The 21,699-nt window shown below is 37.7% G+C and overlaps 1 long non-coding RNA gene across 1 annotated transcript in view; it reads left to right on the top strand.

Annotated features, from left to right (window-relative positions):
• Positions 1-944, top strand: part of LOC138375614 (uncharacterized) — a 58,163-nt gene extending 57,219 nt beyond the window's left edge. The window contains exon 4 of the long non-coding RNA XR_011231549.1: positions 738-944. This is a non-coding gene — a long non-coding RNA (uncharacterized lncRNA). The remainder of the gene's footprint in view (positions 1-737) is intronic.
• The last annotated feature ends 20,755 nt before the right edge of the window (positions 945-21,699 follow it).

Genomic DNA, 21,699 nt, shown 5'->3' with positions numbered 1-21,699 from the left:
TTGCCTGGGCTAGAGTGCCCTGGCATCAGCCTAGCTCACAGCAACCTCAAACTCCTGGGCTCCAGCGATCCTCCTGCCTGAGCCTCCCGAGTAGCTGGGACTACAGGCATGTGCCACCATGCCTGGCATATATATATAGTAATATATATATATATATATATATATTAGCTGTCCATATAATTTCTTTCTATTTTTAGTAGAGATCGGGTCTCGCTCTTGCTCAGGCTGGTCTCCACCTCCTAAGCTCAAACAATCTGCCTGCCTCTGCCTCCCAGATTGCTAGGATTACAGGCGTGAGCCAACGAGAACTTCCATTTTTATTTTTCATCTTTTAAAAAATTAAGCTGTAATAATGATTAGTACATAGAGTGACAAAGATGCCTGGTGGCTACTATGTGATTTCTACAAGAGTTACTAGGAACAGAATAAGGAGAATGTGCCAAATTAGATTCATGCCTAACCATAAAAACAAAAGATGTTATCTAATGTCTTAAATTAATCTGCTTCAATTTATCTAAATGTGCCTTTTTCTATACCTTGAAAGAACTGATTTTATGTTATAATATAAATGGAATATGAACAAAAGTGTGGAAGACTTCAACTGGAGAATTTTAGTTTAAGAAATCTCTAATTTGTGTGTATAATCTTGAGGTTCACAACGTGTTAGTCAAACAAGTCAGGCTTACTGTTCACTCTCTCTTTTGGTTTTTCTTTTTCTTTTTTTTTTTTTTTTTAAGACAAGTGCAGTAGTGAGAAGAGGGGAAAGAGCAGAACAAGGTGTTCAGTCTATAACTGACGGTGAACTATCAATCGAGATAACTGACTACCTTCAGACCAGCCTGTTCACTCTCATATTAAAATGTAAGACAATACAAGGCTAAACTTAAAGAACCACTACTACATTCTTCCCCAATTGCTAAAGATTTTAAAGTCTGAAGATACGAAATAATGGAAGACTCAAACTGCTGGTGAGAATGTCAAAGAATAACATCAACTTTGAAACAATTTGCTCTTGCATGGTCAAGGTGAACTCTTTAGACTTTAGAGCAAATAATTTCACTCCTAGGTATATACCCTAGAGCAGGGGTCCCCAACCCTTTTTGGCACCAGAGACCGGGTTCATGGAAGATAATTTTTCAGAGGGGGGGTGTGGGGAGCCATGAGGAATGGCTGTAAACATAGATGATGAAGTCGCTCATCTCCTGCCATGCAGCCCCCCAGTTCCTAAGTTTAATGGAAGACATTTTTTCCCACAGACTGGGTGGTGGGGGGCGCTATTCTGCCACCTAGTCGTAGGGGGCACGGCCCTAGGGAAACTCATGCACATGTTCACCAGGCTACACACACACAAATGCATAAAAGAGCAATGTTCTTAATGGTCGCATTGGGTATCAACACAGATTATAAAAAACTATAATGGATAAATCTATTATGGTCCAGCCATACAACAAGACAATAAAGAAAAATGAACATGAAATTTAGTTGCCTACATGAATATGGATCAATCTTATAAATAAATATAATATTGAATTAAAGAAGAAAACACGAAGGATCACCTCCAGTTATGACTCCATTTAAAGTCAAAATAGGCAAGCTAAACTGTATTCTTTAGGGATACATATATAGATGGTAAAAATCATGGAAGGAAGTAATTACCATAAAAATCAGGGTAGCAATTCCACCAGATGTTGGAACAGGAATGTATGTAATTGGAAAGGACACAGGAGGCTTCTGGGGTGCTGACAATGTCCTATTTCTTACCTTGAGTAATATTTGCTTCACAATACATTTGTTTACACTATGTACATTTATGTGTAAATAAACCCTTTTAAATTATCAATTTATATCATAATGGTGTTGTGGTTTAGTCTTTTTTAGGGATACATATTGAAATAATTATGGATAAACTGATATGCCTCAGATTTGCCTTCAAAATAATAGAGGAAAGGAAGAGAGTGGATAGACTAAGGTAAAGATAAGAATTGAAATTGTTGAAGCTGAGAGATGGATACATGGGGCTCATTATACTACTGTCTACTTTTGAATATGTTTAAAAGTTTTCATTAATACAAAGTTTTTTAAAAGCCTTTATGGAAATAACTAAACAATGAAGACATACACTAGCTTCATAAATAGGAAGACTCATATCTATAGATTTAGTGCAAGTCTAATCCAAAGTCCAACAGGGCTTTTGGAAAACTTAACAAACTAATTTGAAAATTTATATGGCCATTCCATGTAAATATATAAATATAAATAATATTTATATTCTGTATAAATATTTATACAAAGTGGCCATGTAAATTTTAAGAATGGCCAAAACATTACAAAAGAAGAACAAAAAGAATGGAACCTGCCTTCCCAGGTATCAGGACACTAAAGCAAACTGCAGAAGACACTGTGGAGTTGGCACGATGATGAACCAGTGGGCTAATACAATCTATAATCGAACGCATCATGTATGGGAGCCTGATACACTATTCTATACTGCATACCAGTGGTGAAAGGAAAGACTACTTAGTAAGTAGTTGTGGAACAGAGGGTTCTCCATATAGAAAATAAATGCAATTAAATCCCTTCTTCAAAAATCAATTCTAGGCTTCTATGTAAAGGGCAAGATTTTTCAACTTTTACAAGTAAATCTCGATGAAATCTTTACTACTGAGTGTAAGAAAACATTCTTAAACACAAAAACATACACCAAGAAGATGTTAGTTAAGTATATTTTAACACATATAATCAACAAAGAATTTGTTTTCAGAACATAAAGGGAGGCTTATGAAAAAACAGAAAAATGTGCAAAAGACATGAACAAGCACGTCTTTCACAGAAGAAACCATACCAAGCAATTAAGCACATAAAGAAATGCCTAACCTCTTAGCAATCAGAAAAGAACAAGTCCATGAAATCCCATTTTACCCATCAGATTAGCAAAAATTTAAATGTCGGAAAAAATCAAGCATTGATGAAGATGTGAAAGTGGAACTTACACCACAGTGATGTGGGAGCAATTATCACTTTGGAAAATAATGTGGCACTATCTTGCACAATTGATCATGCCCACACCTCACAACTGAGAATTCTACTTCTAGATGTATGTTAGAGAAACAAGGATACTAAAAGTCAGGGGGGTACTAAGATATAGGTAAAAGAATTTACAGCATAGTTTGTAACAGAAAAAAACTAGAAACTACTCAACTGTCCACCACTAGGACATCTGTGTTGAGTGGTGGCTTATACCTGTTTACTGGTGTGCATCATTACATAAGTTTTATTTTTTTTGTATAAAAGTTTCAAAAGGAATTAAATCTTTTCTTTTAAATATTATTGATTACTTTATCTGATGTCACATTCTAAGTAACTAAAAATTGCAACAACCTCATGTTTGCTAAGAAATGACTCGCTTTGGCTGGGTGCGGTGGCTCAATCCTGTAATCCTAGCACCGTGAGAGACCAAGGCGGGAGGACTGCTTCAGCTCAGGAGTTCAAGACGAGCCTGAGCAAGAGCGAGACCCCATCTCTACTAAAAATAGAAAGAAATTAGCCAAACAACTCAAAATAGAAAAAATTAGCCAGGCATGGTGGCGCATGCCTGTAGTCCCGTATACTCGGGAGGTGAGGCAGTAGTATCCCTTGAGCCTAGGAGTCTGAGGTTGCTGTGAGCTAGGCTGACGCCACGGCACTCTAGCCCAGGCAACACAGTGAGACTCTGTTTCAAAAAAAAAAAAACATGAATAAATAAAACAAGATGCGGCCGGGCGCGGTGGCTCACGCCTGTAATCCTAGCACTCTGGGAGGCCGAGGTGGGCGGATCGTTTGAGCTCAGGAGTTCGAGACCAGCCTGAGCAAGAGCGAGACCCCACCTCTACTAAAAATAGAAAGAAATTATATGGACAGCTAAAAATATATATAGAAAAAATTAGCCGGGCATGGTGGCACATGCCTGTAGTCCCAGCTACTCGGGAGGCTGAGACAGGAGGATCGCTTGAGCTCAGGAGTTTGAGGTTGCTGTGAGCTAGGCTGATGCCACGGCACTCACTCTAGCCTGGGCAACAGAGCGAGACTCTGTCTCAAAAAAAAAAAAAAAAAAAAACAAGATGTGCCAATACCTGCCCAAATTCCTGACTTTCAAAAATGAGAGGTAAATTATTAATAAAAGAATTGCTCGTTATAACCACTAAGCTCTAAGATAGTTGGTTATATGGCAATAGATAACAGGAACCCGTACATGATTATTTTCATTTAGTTTGTATATATTTTGTTTGCATACACTTTTTAACTAAAGATTTTCATGTTTTTGAGGAAATCTTTGTGTAACTAACCTTATTGGCCCAAATGAGGTCATCCAATTCCTATCAAGATTGCAAATTGTCACAGGCTTCTGGTCCCAACAGAATCAACCCTGGGAAGGAAAAAACATAGAAGTAAATCCAGATTCCAGGAACAGTAACAGCAGCAGCAACAAAAACAAACAGAAACTGCTGGAGATACCAGAAGCTGTACTGAACTTATCTGAGAGGAAACTGGTGACCCCAGAAACAAAGGGCAGCAGAGGTCAGAGTTAAAAGACAGATTAGCTAAAAGCTCTTTTGAATTCTGCCCTTGCCCCTCCTCGATTGTCCCTTCACCACAGAAATTAGCAGCAACAGCCTAGATGTCTTTGGCAGCAAGATAAACTCCAGACAACACAAAAGCCCTGTGGGGGAAAGCTGTGGAAACAGGTACAGTGCCCTCGGCGCTCACCCTTCCTGCCCCCACTCGGGCTCCCACAGCAAGGGCCAGGGGTATGGAGCTGAGAGGGAGTTATGATCTAAGGACACTGCCTCTTCCCGATATTACTCATTCTGAGAGTGTAAGAAGCAAACCCTAATCAGAAGTTGCCTGATGCAGCATCAGCCAAGAGGAGACTCAACAGCACTTCAGCGGTGCCAGGTGGCTGGCTGACCTGAGACTCAAGCCCTTCCTCTCCTTAAACTCACCTGAACTGACACAAATTCCAATAGGCATTAGAGTAAGTAACTAATACCCACCCCAAGGGACATAGACAAATAGATACATCTGGAGCATAAAACTACTGTAAAAGAAAGACAACACACTAAACAATTTATGCCATCTGAAGTAGAATTATTGGAATGGAGGATCCAAGACTACAGCCCTAAGAAGTCAATGAGAGATGTAAGCACTACGAAATGAAGACAAGAAACAACGAAAAAGAATCAAGTAGAAATATTGAGCATGAAAAAGAGACAATATCCAGATAATTGGAGTTTCAGGAAGGAAGAAATAAAGCATTTCAAGAAATAATGAGGGTAACTTTCCCAGAATTAAAGATAAAAGAAGTCAATATTATAAGGGCTCAAAGAGCCAAATAACAGAGGAAATTATTCCTAGAAAATTTAAGTTCACCAAAGAAAAAATTCGAAAAAACTGAAAGAAAAGAATAGACCAACATCAAAGCAAAAGAATGAGATTAATATATATTGCAGTAAGTAACACTGGATACAAGATGGAGTAACCCAAATTCACAATCCATACTTCTTGAGGCAAGGGTTTTTTCAGAATTTAAAATTGCTATAGCTTGAATGTATCCTCTAAAAAGCATGTGTTGGAAACTCAATATCCAATGCAACAGTATTGGGACTAAGGATCAGCCCTCACGGACGGATTCATGCTGGCCCTGCACTGAGAGTGCGTCCATCAGGAAGGGTTCATTATAAAGGGGCGAGTTCCCCCACTGCCTCACTTTCTCTGCCCAGCGAGATACCAGCCTCTCACTCTTGGACTTCCTATCCTCCAGAACTGTGAGCCAATAAACTTCTGATTCATTATAAACTGCCCAGTCTGTGGTGTTCTGTTACAGACAGATAAAACAGACTAAAACAAGAATTTTTCAGATTTTACAAAAGGAATATGGTATATATCACATAGTGTGTAACATCCAGAGCAGTGTCTAAGGCACTAACCCATAATTGAACTCATTAATATTTTGAAGCAAAATCTGTAAATACTCACACTAAATGAGATGAATAAAAGCCATAAATACCCTCATGTCAGTTCAGGTTGGGTTCTTCTGCCAAATGAGCCATAAATAGCCTCCTGTCAGCTTGTTGGGTTTTGTTGCCAAATGAGTTACAAAAAGTCCTTTGGTTTTCAGATCTTTTTTTGATTTTGGAATTCCAGGTAAGGGATTGTTACCTCTATTTTAAAAGTCTTGAATTAAAAGAACTTTACATTTAGAATTTTACATCCAGACAAAATATCATTCCAATAGGTTCGGCAAAAATATTCCCAAGAACACAAAGCCTCAGAATGTCATAAAAAGCCCACTAAGCACAATCTTGGAGGAATATTGAAAAGAAAAAGAAAAAGGGAGAGACAAAGTAAAAGAAGACAAATGCCTTGATATCGAAAAAAACTCTGACCTAAAATACTAGCAATACATTCATTGGGGACGGGAAGTCAGGACACACACCCAGAGAACATAAGAGTGCGCTAGAGTATTTGTCATATGTGGGGGAAGAAAAAGCTACTTTAAGTGTAATAAATATGCAGAAATAAACAGGAATAGATCTAAAGGACAACCAGCGTAAGAACAATAATAGAAAAAAAAAAAAAACCTCAACCTATCCAATGAAAGGCAGGAAAGGGGAAAAGGACCAAAAGTAAGCCCAATTAGAGTAATTACAACAGGGGCCAAGGCAGGAGGATCATTTCAGGCCAGGAGTTCATGACCAGCTTGATTTAGAACGAGACCCCATCTCTACAAAAAATAGAAAAATTAGCTGGGCATGGTGGCATGAATCTATAGTGCCAGCTACTCCAGAGGCTGAGGCAGGAGGATCACTTGAGCCCAGGAGTTTGAGGTTGCTGTGAGCTATGATGATGCCATGGCACTCTAGCCTGGGAGACAGAGCAAGACCCTGTCTCAAAAAAAAAAAAAAAAAAAAAAAAAAAAATTACAATCATGTAAGTGAGTTGAACTTGCCAATTTGAAAACAAATTAGGCCAAAGATTTTATGGTGGGTTAAAAAATGATAAAGCAATATAGTCCCTACAAGAGACATATTTAAGAAAGGATACATCAGATGACTATGAATAAAAATAAAGCTACAGTAGCAATCATAATAAAATTTAAGGCAAAAAATATCATAAAGGACAAATTCAGATATTATATACTGATATAACAAAAATGTATCATCATGATGAACACATCCACAGCAAACAAGAAGGCTTCAATATACGTCAGGAATAAATACCACAAATACATGTGTAAAAATTCAAGTGTAGTTGAGAATTTTAACATCAATTCATCAAGAAGAGAACAATATAAGTAGACATATTGAAGATCCCAGGAAAAAAACTAAGAATACCTATTATTTTCACGAGCATACAGCACATACACACACTGGTCATGTAATAGAAAAAGCGTGCCTCAAAACACTTGAGAGGATCAATACCAGACAGACTGTATTCTCTTACAAAAATGGGATAAAATTAGAAATTAATGACAAAAAGATGGTTTTTAAAATCTCATGTTTGGAAATTATATAACTAGATAATTCAAATTAAAAGGTAAAAACATGTAAACATTTTTAAAAATACTTATTAGCACTTAATGGTAATGAAAATTCAAGGCTACCATCTAACTGGATCAACTTGGCTGACTTGTCATTCCCAAACCAATCACTGCGGCCAAAGGAATGGTAAAAACCAATGGGTTCTTTAAACCAAAAGACTAGGATTAGGCTGATTTGCTTAGGCCACAGGAATCCACAAGTATAGCAGAAGCAGCAGGGGCAGTGGGAAGAAATCTGGTATCGTATCTGGAAGAGCAAAGAGGAGATACACGGAAGAGTATGGAGGCAACGATGCCTACAGAGCTTTAATTCCAGTTCGGCCACAATTCCCTAAGGTTAATTACTGATCATGTAATTTGGGATGGGATCTCAGTTTTCTTAGGTGAAAAATGAAAACACTATGTAAGAGTCCTTTTAGCTCGAGGAGTTTGCAATTACATCATGATGTTTTGTTCAACCTATAACAGGGTCTGGCACATATTAGTATGTACGTACAGAATGAATGAGAAGTTTACCACATTCAATTTGAGAGATTCTCAGGACTATTACCTAAAACAACTAATGGATTTCCAATAGATAAACGGGAAAAGGATGTAAAATTTACAATCCACAGAGGAGAAGCTAGTAGGCTTCTTTTAAAATGTTCAAAATTCGTAATTAAAGAAATTAAAATTAAAAACAAAAACTGCATCTACCATTTCACATCTATTCAATGAATTTTAAAACGTGGTAATCAATAAAGGGAAAGAAGTAGAGAAACTACTAATTGCATACACACTGTCAGAAATTATTGAAAATGTTTACATTTAATGAATTAGTAACGCTTCTGGAAATACAAAAATAATCCTGAGTAATCCAAAAGAAAGCAAAATACTTATATGGACAAAAATGTTTTATTGTAGTATTTCCTATTGTAATAGGAGGGAAAACCCAGATGCAACATAATTGTATAAAAACCAGGTAATAATGAAATTATGGTTTAATGATAGATTAGTCACTGTCATAGCATTAGGAGAATATATTTAATAAATTGTATTATTTAAGGGAATCTATGGAGTCCAATAACCATGCGACATTCACATTAAAACTGCTATGACCATTTAATTTTTAAAGTTATTAAAACCTCAAAGCTTGTGTTTAAAAATCTGACAAATTTGATACCCTGTGTTTTGAAAACATAGACTTCACCAAGAATGGGCCAGTAATCACATTTTAGATATAATTCACAGAAATACTAACTTCCAAGAGTATTTTATTTTTATACTAAAAGAGAATATAATATAGCTACTCTTATTGAGTGTGCAACGTATGACAGCTTTGGACTTTTTAAATAAAACGTGTGGAAAATTTTCAACTCCACTATGCCAAAGAAAGTATTGGTCTTATTTCTACTAAATGCTTTATATTTTATCTGTTTCATTAGCTCAGCTCCACATGAGACCAGGGCCTGCCTTGATGTCTGGAATGCTGCCCCCATGCTTTTCTCCTAGGCTTTGTTGCCAGGGTTGCAGCTGCACAACCAATTCTCATTAAAATCTGAGTCATTGAAATGCAGGTCTATGGAAACGGATATAAAGGATTTCATCATCTTCTCCAAATTCACAGTGAGGACTGAACTCCCACTCTTCCCAAGCCATACAACTACCTGAACTCTCCTCTACCAACTCACACACCAGATAGAATAAATGCAGCAGTTCAGTCCTAAATATCCAAATAAAAACCGTCAAAAAGGAGAAAATGGCACAGTAAGGAACCTTAAAGTCTGGTAAAAGTTATTTCAAAATGACTTCTAATACTCATGATGTAGTCATAGGTTATAGCTGGATACTCATACAGTGATGTGATTTTAGAAATAATACTTCTCAAGAAAAAATACCTGCCAGAAAGAATGGGCACTCTGCAATAACAGTTCCAGAATAACAATTTCAGGAACTTCAAGTCAGAAAAACAAAAACCGCAAGGAATTTACTCCAAATGCAAAATACTCCAAAGCTATTAATTTTGTTGTAGAACACTCACACCCTAAAATTTTCTTGGAAATGGAGGAAAAAAATTTAAGGACAATTTATACTTCTTTTCCCTTTTTTACTAGGATCTTAGTATTCTCAATTAAAACTAAACAGCTCAAATCCTCTCATGCCAAGTAAAAAGGACAGTCAGTTTTTTATTAAAACATAATATTTTGAATGTTGGTATACCATTGGAATTCTTATAACATGTAAAATCTTAGAATTTTAACTATATTGGAGAAAAGAATTAGGTGAGCAAAACATCTTGGGGTTAAGTACACACAGCTGAGTCTGTTCCCCGGGCAATTCTTTTACAGCTAACTAAATAAAAGAAAAAAATGGGGGTGGCAGGAGAATGAAGGGTATTATCCCTAGACAATCTGATTATACAACATGTACTTTAAGTTACAGAAACAAAGCACACAGATAACAGTTCTAAAAACTGAGTACTAGTTGCATTTTTTAGGTAATCAAACTATAAAATCTTTAAGTGTACTTCATAACTTCATAAAGCTTTTTTAAAGTATATGAGAAATACATGATTTTTCTTTTAAGAGACGTGGTCTTCCTCTGGCACCCAGGCTGGAGTGCAACGGCGCCATCATAGCTCACTGAGAAATACATCAAAATGCTTGTTAAAAATATAGATTAGGATCCCCTCATACCCTTTAGGATGGCTATTATCAAAAAAACAAAAAATAAGTGTTGGTGAGGATGTGAAGAAATCAGAAACCCTGTGCACTGATGGTGAGACTGTAAAATGGTGCAGGTGCTATGGAAAACATGATTACAGGTCCTCAAAAAATTAAAAATAGAAATACCACATGATCCAGCAATCCCATTTCTGGAATATAGTCAAAAGAATTGAAGGCAGGGTCTTGAAGAGATGTCCATACGCCCATGATAATACCAGCACTATTCACAATAGCCAACCCAAACGTCCATCAAGGGATAAAGAGATAAACCAAATATGGTACATACACAATGGAGTATAATTAAGCCTTAAAAAGGAATGGAATTCTGCCATATGCTATAACATGAATGAGCCTTCTGGACATCATGTCAAGTGAAATAAGCCAGTCACAAATACTGCATGATTCCACTTAAATGAGGTCACTAAAGTAGTCAAGTTCATAGAAACATAAAGTAGGTGGGTAGCAGGGGAAGGTGGTAGGGGGAAAAGGAAAGTTACTGTTTAATGGGTAAAGAGTTTTAGTTTTACAAGATAAAAAGTTTTGGAGATCTGTTTCACAGCAATGTAAATATGCTTAACGCTACTACACCATACACTTAGAAACGATTACCATGATAAAGCTCATGTTATGTGGAGTTTTTAAAAATTTATTCTTCAACGACACCAATGTTATATGGTTTTTACCAGTACTATGGAAAACATTTTTCAAATGGAGATTCGGGGTGATTTCACCCTTGGAGATTCTGGTAAGTTGATAAAGATGAAAATTTGGTGGAATTTTTTTTTTTTTTTGCTTTTACCAACTATCACTTTTTTTTCCCCAGATATGTCTTGTATCACCATGGCACAAAACTCAAGATTCAAGATATTAATTATGAAAACTAAATCTCCTCCCCACCTTACCCCTAGCCACCCAGTTCTCCTCTAACATAGCCACTAATATTAGCTTCTTCTGTAGCATTTCAGAGGCATTCAGTATATGTAAAAATATTTTTATATAGTATCATATATCATTGGCACCCTACCTTTTCACTTCATACTACATCTTGAAAATCAGGCAATAGCAATAACTTTTTAAAAACTACCTCCCTCGATTATTTATTTATTTATTTATTTTTTGAGACAAAGTCTCACTCTGCTGCGTGTGACAGAGATAAGGGAAGGGAGTGCCATGTCGTCAGCCTCGCTCACAGCAACTTCAAACTCCTGGGCTCAAGCGATCCTCCTGCCTCAGCCTCCCAAGTAGCTGGGACTACATGCATGCGCCAACACGCCCAGCTAATTTTTTCTATATATACTTTAAATTGTCTGGCTAATTTCTTTCTATTTTTTAATAGAGACAGGGTCTCGTTTTTGCTCAGGCTGGTCTCGAACTCCTGAGCTCAAACAATCTGCCCACCTTGGCCTCCCAGAGTGCTAGGATTACAGGCGTGAGCCACCACACCTGGCCCTCCCTCAGTTTTTAAAAGCTGCATTTTTATATCAGTATAAATAGTCTCTGACAGATGGAAAAGTAAGTTGTTTCTAATATTTTACTATTGTAAGAAATGCTGTGAAGAATAACCTGTATATTCACACATGTGGAAATATGATGAAGTAAACCCAAACCTAAAGCATTTATCTGCAGGACAAATACCAAGAAGTGAAAATGATTAATCAAAGGACACATACATTTAAACTTTGGTAGGCATTTTTAAACTTTGGGAGATATTTCCCAAATCTCCTAAGAGAATGTACCAACCTATACTTCCTCTAACAATGCATCAGAGCACCTGTATTTTCTATCTTTCAAAAAATGTTTTCTTAAAAGACTTCCCTAATTTCAAATATAAAAAGGAAAAAAAAAATCTGTATTCCTTCTCTCAAGGATCTGATTTTTTTCCTGATGACTACCCAGCTATATATACTGCCAAAAAAAAAAAAAAAAAAACCTTATCTCCTTTTCACACTGAAATGTGTCTTCATTATATTCTAAATTTCCATATGAATTTGGGACTACTTTTATTCTGTACCACTAATCTATCTAATCATATACCTGAATCATGATGTTTTGACTACAGTAACTTTAGAATATACGTTTAATGTCTGGGAGAACTAGTTCCTTTTTAAAAGTTCCTTTTTTTAAGAATTTTTCTGGATAATCTTATTTTTTCCTTACAAAATTTTAGATTCAGCTGGTCTAATCCTTAAAAATCCTGCTGGTATTTTTATTGGGATCATGCTATGTCATTGATTAAACAATAATATTTTTCACATATTGAATCATGATGGTGACTCTCTATATCATCTTTTAGGTTTTAGATGATTCTGCTATAGGGGGCCTGCATTTTGAGAAACAGCCCTGCCCGTCCAACTGCAGAACAGTGGTGCCTGACAAGGGGCGAGGGAAGCCCCTGCACACAGTGCAGGCCACGTCTAGCAGTGGGCTGCAGCCTGACAGTGCTATGTATCAGTGCAAAGTTATCCTTGTTAGGGAGATCAGTAGTTCTTCCCAGTAGCAGAAACTGCACTCCAAACCACTTTCTATGTCCCTAGGGTAGAGGACAACTGCAGCTGAAGTAAGTGGTTCAGAATTCCATTCTATACAGGAACTTAAAACTCAGTGGTTTATTATAGGTTTAAGAGAACCAGAATGACATGAGACCCTGGGTGTGGGGAGGAAAAATTAACACTGTGACTTGAAAAGATCATTCTCTCACCTTCCACTCCTAATTCACTTAAAAGATCAGCATTTCAGGTAAACATACTAAGTTGCATGAAATTAAAACCTGTGTGACTAAGTCAGTCCCAGCTGAAAGGAATGGGCTCAAAAAGGCTTTTCTAGGCTGGGCGCTGTGGCTCACAGCTATAATCCTAGCACTCTGGGAGGCCAAGGTGGGTGGATCACTCGAGGTCAGGAGTTCAAGACCAGCCTGACCAGGAGCGAGACCCTCCCCCTGTCTCTACTAAAAATAGAGAGACATTATCAGGCCAACTAAAAATATATAGAAAAAAATTAGCTGAGCATGGTGGTGCATGCCTGTAGTCCCAACATCTCAGGAGGCTGAGGCAGAAGGATTGCTTGAGCTCAGGAGTCTGAGGTTGCTGTGAGCGAGGCAATGCCACAGCACTCTAGCCCAGGCAACAGAGTGAGACTCTGTCTCACAAGGAAAAAAAAAGGCTTTTCTTTTTTTAAGAGACAGGGTCTTGCTCTGTTGCCCAGGCTGGACTGCAGTGGCACAATCATAGCTCACTGCAGTCTCAAACTCCTGGGTTTAAGCTATCCTCTTAGCTCAGCTGGGACTATAGGCATGCACCATGATCCCAGCTAATTTTTATTTTTTTAAAGAAACAGGGTCTTGCTGTTGTCCAGGCTGTTCTCAAACTCCTGGGCTCAAGCGATCTTCCCGCCTCCACCTCCCAAAGTGCTAAGGTTACAGGTGTGAGCTACCATGTGTTGCCCCAAAAGGGCTTGTTGAAGTGACAGGCAGAGCTTAGTGTATGAAAAGCACTCACCCTAACAATGGCCAGCTAATTAATTAAAATCACCAACTATTTACATAAGCATATCCCCTTAGATGGCAATTATTTCCAGATACTTCTAAATTGGACCATTAACTAAAAAACTGGAAATTTAATATCAGTTTCCATTCCCTACACTTTAAACTAGTATCAGACTTTAAAATATTTTCTATCTATAGGCCAGACATAGTAGCTCATGCCTATAATCCCAGCACTTCCAGAAACCAAGGCAGGAAGATTGCTTCGAGACCGGCCTGGGCTAAATAGTGAGACCTCATGTTCACAAAAAAATTTAAAAATTAGTTGGGAATGGTGGTGCATGCCCGTAGTCCTAGCTACTTGGAAGGCTGAGGTTGGAGGATAGCTTGAACCCAGGAGTTCAAAGTTACAGTGCGTTATGACTGTACCACTATACTCCAGCCTGGATGACAGAGCAAGACCTTGTCTCTTAAAAATATATATATTTATATACATTTTTTCTAGCTATAGATGAATATTTTCATATTGGATCAAATTCCCAAAATTGAAGAGCTAATACCAATTATTCTATTCCCTGAAAGTTTCCCAAACTCCTTCTTTATAGATATTAACATTTAGAAAGGGAAAAACTCAGAGCCATTAAAGCTGATGTGTGAAAAAATATCCCATTGTATTTCTGGGTTTTAAAAAATTTCAATTTCTACAATGTGTACATTCTCTCACATTTGGTGAACAGATTATTCCTTTTGTCTCTGTGGGGGGTGGGAGGCTCAATACCTAAACCCAACAGATTGCTTCTAGTAGACTGGTACGCATAGCAAGATGCTATCAAGTCAGAATGAGAAATCAGGATCAGAAGTCAGCCATATGACCACGAAACCAGGAAACTAAAGCTGTTAATACTGCATAAATAGTTTCTGAGTTTTTTCCATCTCTAAAATTGCTATATTCTTTTCCTATCACCAGTGAAAAAATAAGCTATCAAGATAACTCACTCTTCAGATAATTACAAAAATTAACTTATTCAACAAATATTCACTGAGCTCCTACACATTAGGACCACATAGATATTTTAATAAAACATATATAAATTAAAGTCAACATAGTATAAAACTATATTTTTAAAAGCACAAAAATAAAATAAGCACTATATTCTTTTTTTTTTTTTTTTTTTTTTGTTGAGACAGAGTCTCACTTTGTTGCCCAGGCTAGAGTGAGTGCCGTGGCATCAGCTTAGCTCACAGCAACCTCAAACTCCTGGGCTTAAGCGATCCTACTGCCTCAGCCTCCCGAGTAGCTGGGACTACAGGCATGCGCCACTATGCCCGGCTAATTTTTTCTATATAGAGTTTTAGGTGTCCATATAATGTCTTTCTATTTTTAGTAGAGACGGGGTCTCGCTCAGGCTGGTCTCGAACTCCTGACCTTGAGCAATCCACCCGCCTCGGCCTCCCAGAGTGCTAGGATTACAGGCGTGAGCCACCGCGCCCGGCCAAGCACTATATTCTTGAAACTACCATAGAAGGAAAACATTTGTAGACTACCAGAGATTAACTATAGTGCAGTTTAACTAGATAAAAGTAACTTTATTTTTAGTTTGTAGCAACTGCAACACAGTGACAATTAAACACTTTTTAAGATCATTTTATACACACTTTAAAATCTGGCCTATACAGATGTCAAAATTGAATTGACAATATTCAACATATACTTCTGATTTTAAAAAGTCTTAACCAGCAAACCTATCTCTTTCACATTTATAAAGCACACTCAAAGGCAGACATAATGCTTAATCGTTCCTAGGACATAGGAGCATCTTAAAAAAGAAAAACATACTCTATGTCAAAATATTATAAACATTCCAAAAATGTAAGCATTTAATGGAACATTAGAAGCATTAAATATTGAACAAGACAAGATGCTCCTTATAATCACAATGTTCTAGAAGTTCTAGCCAATGCAATAAACAATCTGGCTCCAGAGTCCATTCCTTTTACTTTTCTACATCTCTCTTCCAAAAGAATAATAGATTTCTGAAGACCACTTAAAATCTTTTAAAATCCTGAAGGAAAAATGAAAACAGGTAAAAAAAAAAATAAAAAATGTTAAATCTCAATACCAATTAAAGAAATAAAAATGAAGAAAATAACAAATATTTTCTGCTCAAATGGGCAGACTTAAAAAATATTATAATTCTAAAGATTTCATGAGTTCAGTGAATACTCCTAGGATTACAGACCAGAACTTCATAATTAAAGTTTAAAAGACTAACGTGCCGTTATCCTTACCCCTAGAATCCCAATCCCAGGAATCAAGTTTCAGAAAATACTCACGGATGTGCCCACACTGAACCTGGGAGTGGACACTGGGCTGCGATTACCCTTCCCGTGTTTCTGATAGACAACACTGATAGAATTTTATTTTAGAAAATGTGGCATCAGAGATATGTTTCAATTGTTTTAGCCCATCATGTAGCTGTGATATGTGATGGGTTAAAAGTGCATTTTAAAATTTTTCTTTCTTTTTCCCTGTACAGTAAGATTTCAGGACAGTCCCTTCTTCCCCCTTCCCTTCCTCTCTCACCATGTACTCAAGAAAGTCCCTGCTGAAAAGAACAGTAACCCAGTGGGCAAGACATGACGCCTTCTGCACTGGCCCTGAGCAGTACAGCACAATCCACAGTCTGAACAGCGGTTAAGGGCACAGACCTCAGAGCCAAAAGCTCTAGGTTACAATCTCAATTCTCCTATCTCCTAGCTGAATGAACTTTTTTTTTTTTGTTGTTGTTGAGACAGAGTCTCACTTTGTTGCCCAGGCTAGAGTGAGTGCCGTGGCATCAGCTTAGCTCACAGCAACCTCAGACTCCTCGGCTTAAGTGATCCTGCTGCCTCAGCCTCCCGAGTAGCTGGGACTACAGGCATGTGCCACTATGCCTGGCTAATTTTTTCTATATAGAATTTTAGTTGTCCATATAATTTCTTTCTATTTTTAGTAGAGACGGGGTCTTGCTCTTGCTGAGGCTGGTCTCAAACTCCTGACCTCGAGCGATCCACCCGCCTCGGCCTCCCAAAGTGCTAGGATTACAGGCATGAGCCACTGCGCCCGGCCATGAATGAACCTTGATAAAGTCACTTAACCTCTCTAAATTTTCTCAAGTATATAAATGAATACAATTTACTAAACAGGTAAGTTAAGATAATACAGAAAAGTACTTTACACAGAGCCTGGCATTTATTTAGTAGTTCAACTAATGTTAAGATATTATTATCTGTAGTATTAGGAAAAAAAAAAAAAGCCACCTGTCCATTCCTTAAAAAAAAAAGATTGTCTTACCTATTCGTGTTGTTATCACAGAATACTTGAGGCTGGGTAATTTATAAATAAAAGAAGTTTATTTGGCCCATAATGCCGGTGGCTATAAAGACCAAAAGCATGGCACCAGCATCAGCTCGGCTGCCGGTAAAGGCCTCAGCTGCACTAGCACATGGTGGAGAAACAGAAAGGCAAGCAGGCCTGTGTGAAGGGGGACCAAACAGGAGAGGACCCTCACTTTACAGCACCCACTCTCAGAGAACTGATCCATTCCTTCCCACAAGGGAGAGAACATGCTCCCTGGAGAGGGCATTAGTCCCCTCAGGAGGGATCCACCTCCCTGACCAAACACCTGCCACCAGGCCCCACCTCCCAACACTGCCTCACTGATTTTTTTGGCAGGGACGAATCACATCCAAACCACAGCAGAGAAGTCACATTAAATACACAGTATGTACAGTCCACCCTCAGGATCCAGGGGTTCTGCATCCAGGGATTCAACCAAGCATGGATGGAAAACATCTCGGAGAAGAAAATTCCACAAAGTTCCAAAAAGCAAAACTTGAATTTGTCTCATGAATAAAGTGATATACAGGCATCATAATGGGTATTAGAAGTAATGATTTAAAGTATATGGGAGGATGTGTGTAAGTTATATGTAATTACAATGCCATTTTATATAAGGAACTTGAGCATCTGTGGTCCTGGAACCAATTTCTCACAGATAATGAGGGATGTCTACCAAATTAAACTTCCTAAAATATACAAAGTTCTGAAATTTAAAAACACATGTGGGCCCCAAGATTTTGAATAAGTGATTGTGGTCCTGTACCTTTATAAACTCTTCTTATGAAAAAATAATTAATAATGACTTATTGTATTTATTTTTTTAAGTCAGCCAGATTCCAAGTTGCCCATAATTGTTTATTTTACAGTTCTAGAGGTGCCAAGGGTTCAGTAGAAGTCCCTGCCAAAGGGCCAATCACTGTAGATGAACACATGCTCCTTTTTTCTAGAACCCTAACTTCCGCTGGTAAGAATACATTCATAGGAAGACTGTTCACATAATGTCAGTCTCGTCGAGTTAACAACAAACTCCATTTGCAATGGCGTGGACTACATATTTGTTTACCACCTTAGTCCTTGTATTTGGTACTGAAAAAAAATCAGTGAGTAGATTGCATTGTCTGCTACCCGGCATAACTGTATTACAGGTTTACTTGCCTAATTCACAATTCAAGATTTAGTGAGTTGCTTGAACTCTTATTATAAAGGTATGGAATGAGTGATGAGAAGGATGTATCAGGACATTTTCACATACATGTAAGAGAAAAAAAAAATCCAAAGCAAATTGGATTAAACAAGGTGTTTACTGACTCGTATAACTGACAGTGTAAAGGCATAGCACCTTCAAGCAAGGCTTGAGCTAGCAGCTCAACTGAGGTGACGAGGGCATGGTTTTTCTCCACTGTTCTTTCAGTGTTGATGTCTTATTCAACTAGCTTTCCTTTGATGGTCAGAAGTAACTGCCAGGAGTTCAATGACTACGTTTTCAGGTTGAAATTCAGAAAGAAAAAAAAAAAGTGCCATCATCCCAGCATTCCTAGCAAATGTCTTAAGATTCATTCTGACTAATCAGGCTTAAGTCACATGCCTGCCATGATTGGCTTAGGTAAGACACATGATCCATTCCTACAAACCCATCAAAACTTATATGAAACAAAGCACATTAAAGTTGACCTTAGTGATTTAAATTTCTTATATTACTAAACAATGATATTACTGCATTTAAACTGATGGATAAAGCACATCATATAACTTTCCCTATCCTCTTAAAAATTACTCTCCCAGATTTTCATCACAACCTATCAAGAAAAAAAAATTAAAATTTTCCCTTAACGTAAATCACTTTTTGGAGGATTCAAAATGTACTACTAGATTACCTGGTAAAATCAAAACCACAAGTTCATGATTGTTCTTGTTAACCTAACTGAAAGCAACACCATAGATTTTCAAGAAGAAAAAGAGGTCCTTACCCCATACTTTTTTGAGATTATCATAATAACTTAAAAGATAGAAGAGTACAGGAATATCTTGACTTTGGCAAAAAAAGAAAGGAAGGAAAAAAAAAAGAAGTGGTTTGTTTCATACAGCCTTAAAATATAAGCAACTAGATAATCCATCCTATGGCTCAAGACCCCTCTTACCATACTCACCACCACACCTCTTCTCTTGCCCCGCCCAAAACACAGGGTCCTAGGACACAGTGGGGGATGCGCACTTTAGGGAATCTTATTGTGAATGTGCACCTCAAAGCCAAATACAAATCATTCCTGAACTATGTTTCCTACTGCTCACGTCCCTCATTCTTACAATTAGCACAGAAAACACAAAGTTTATTCTCAGATTTATAATGGAGAAGAAAGCAAAATTGCATTTATTAGACTGAAAGCCAATACTCAAACATGTAGGAGTATTCTGGTTCTGATGGTAAAGTTGCACAAAAACAAAAGGCAAAATCCAAGAAATATGTTTTAGAGTAGAACTAACCACCTGAACATATATTACACACTAGTCGTCTTAAATAAAAAGTCAAACTTCACTAATAATCCTAGAAGGAATTAGTGTGGTTAAAGAAAAGGACGTGAATTAGAAGAAAATCTCTATTCAATTCCGTGGATTGGTTTTTCAAATACTCCACCATTCAAATAATTCAGTTCAACAAATATGTACTTAGGAATTCACTAAGAAGAGCGCATTAATGTCAGACACGATAGGGATATAAACATAGCCTTTGACTTCAAACATTCCTGAACAGCATAAAACATAATCAAGTAGAAATGCCTGAGACACTAAAAGATAGGGCTTTGGGTAATCAGAAAAGGAAGAAATCAAACGAATGTGGATGATTTCTATAGCAAATAACAGAAAATCTCAAGGCAAAACTACTTAAACAATAAAGCAATTCAGGTAGGGTGGCTCTAGGCACAGTAGACGGGGCTCCAGTTCTACTTTTCTGCAATCCTGTTGGTGCTGCCCTCTGTCATGGAGGCATCGCCTTCGAGCTACTAGAAAAATGGCTACAGCAGTCCCAGAAGTCACATCCAGATAAAACCAGCCCTGGAGAGAAGAGGGACCATCTTTTTTCTTCCTTTTCTCAAATGCAAGAAAACTTTCCCCAGAAGCCCCTTGCAGATTTCTATTTTATCTCCCATCAGCCAAAACTGTCTCTCATATCCATTACTAGAAGAATCACTTCCAGAGGGAATGAGATCCACTACAACTAAGATTACCATGGATACCTGTAACCATCATGACCATCACTTCAGTGTTGGCTGAATATTTCAAGAATATTTCCGGCCTTGGAATGAAGAAGAAATAAAAAAGAAAAATACTCAGCAAAGGAAGAGATGTGCCTAATTGGAAGAAGAAAGCCAAGTTCTGAAACCATACATTAAATACACTGTCAGGGATAAAGAATTCTCTTAAACTGCACTGTTGTCTTTTCCAGTGATACAAAAATTAACTTACTGTTCATCAGTAAATGCTAAGAAAGCAGAAGTCGTCCTATTTTTATGGAAAGGATTGAGGTTATTTAATTATCAGTGGGGACAATCAGACTTACCACTCCTCATCAGTGGAGCCACCCATTCAGCTACATCTGGGCTTAGAACATTCCATATTATGCATCCAGATGACGCTGCAGACTCACTGCCAGTAGTTCTTCCTTGAAGGTTTCTTCTCATCTGGGGAAGAGGTTTCACTCAAAAATCCACACACTCCAAACTGGCCCTATCTGCAAATGAAAGCATGCAATTAGGAGGCAAAAAGCTGCAGGGAGCAATTCCCCCTCCCCCATCTATAATTAACTGATCCATATGAAAACTGAACTCAAACATCAGACTAAACACCATGTTTAAACTAAGCAACCTACACTTCAACACTTGTAACGTGCTTATTACATGTGGTTACCACCCTTTTCCCATCATATAAATCTGTTGTTGCTTCCACAGTATACTGGTACAACCCTACCAAACATTGCCAGTAAGCAGAATTCAGCAGACAGATATTTTTGTTGAACCCATGCAAGGTTGGTCTCCACAGTGTGTTAAAGGATAGCTACCTACATTTATAAATCAGAAGACTTCACGTGAAAAATCAACACTTCTGGCTCTCTTGAAAAATCAGAAAATCTGGCAATACTGCACCCACGTTCCCACATGGTAATAATCTGCTGGAGCTGATTAACAGTGAACCCTTAGGTGGGGCATGGACTTCGCCGTTCTCCAAAGACAATGCCACTCTTTCATGTTACAACCTGGCTCACAGTTCCCTGCCTGGACTCCACAGGCAGCTGAGCTTCCAAACTCTGCTACGTATTTCTAGTAGCTCCCAGGGAACATTTTATTATTGCCAAAGCCAGGCATGTTTTTCTGCCTTGAGGATATAATATAGCATAAGGGAATAACAACATGGGCTTAGTCAGAGCACCCAAGACCTGAGTTCTAATTCTGTAAATGACTAGCTATGGGACCTCAGGCCTGTTTTTAACCTAAAATATATTTCTTCATTTACAAGCACCCAAATAAACCTATAAGCATTTAACACAGTAGGCAAACAGGCCTAA

This window comes from Eulemur rufifrons, chromosome 27 (genome assembly GCF_041146395.1).
Source record: "Eulemur rufifrons isolate Redbay chromosome 27, OSU_ERuf_1, whole genome shotgun sequence".
NCBI classification, from domain to species: domain Eukaryota; kingdom Metazoa; phylum Chordata; class Mammalia; order Primates; family Lemuridae; genus Eulemur; species Eulemur rufifrons.
This window is presented reverse-complemented; position numbering and strand designations above follow the sequence as displayed.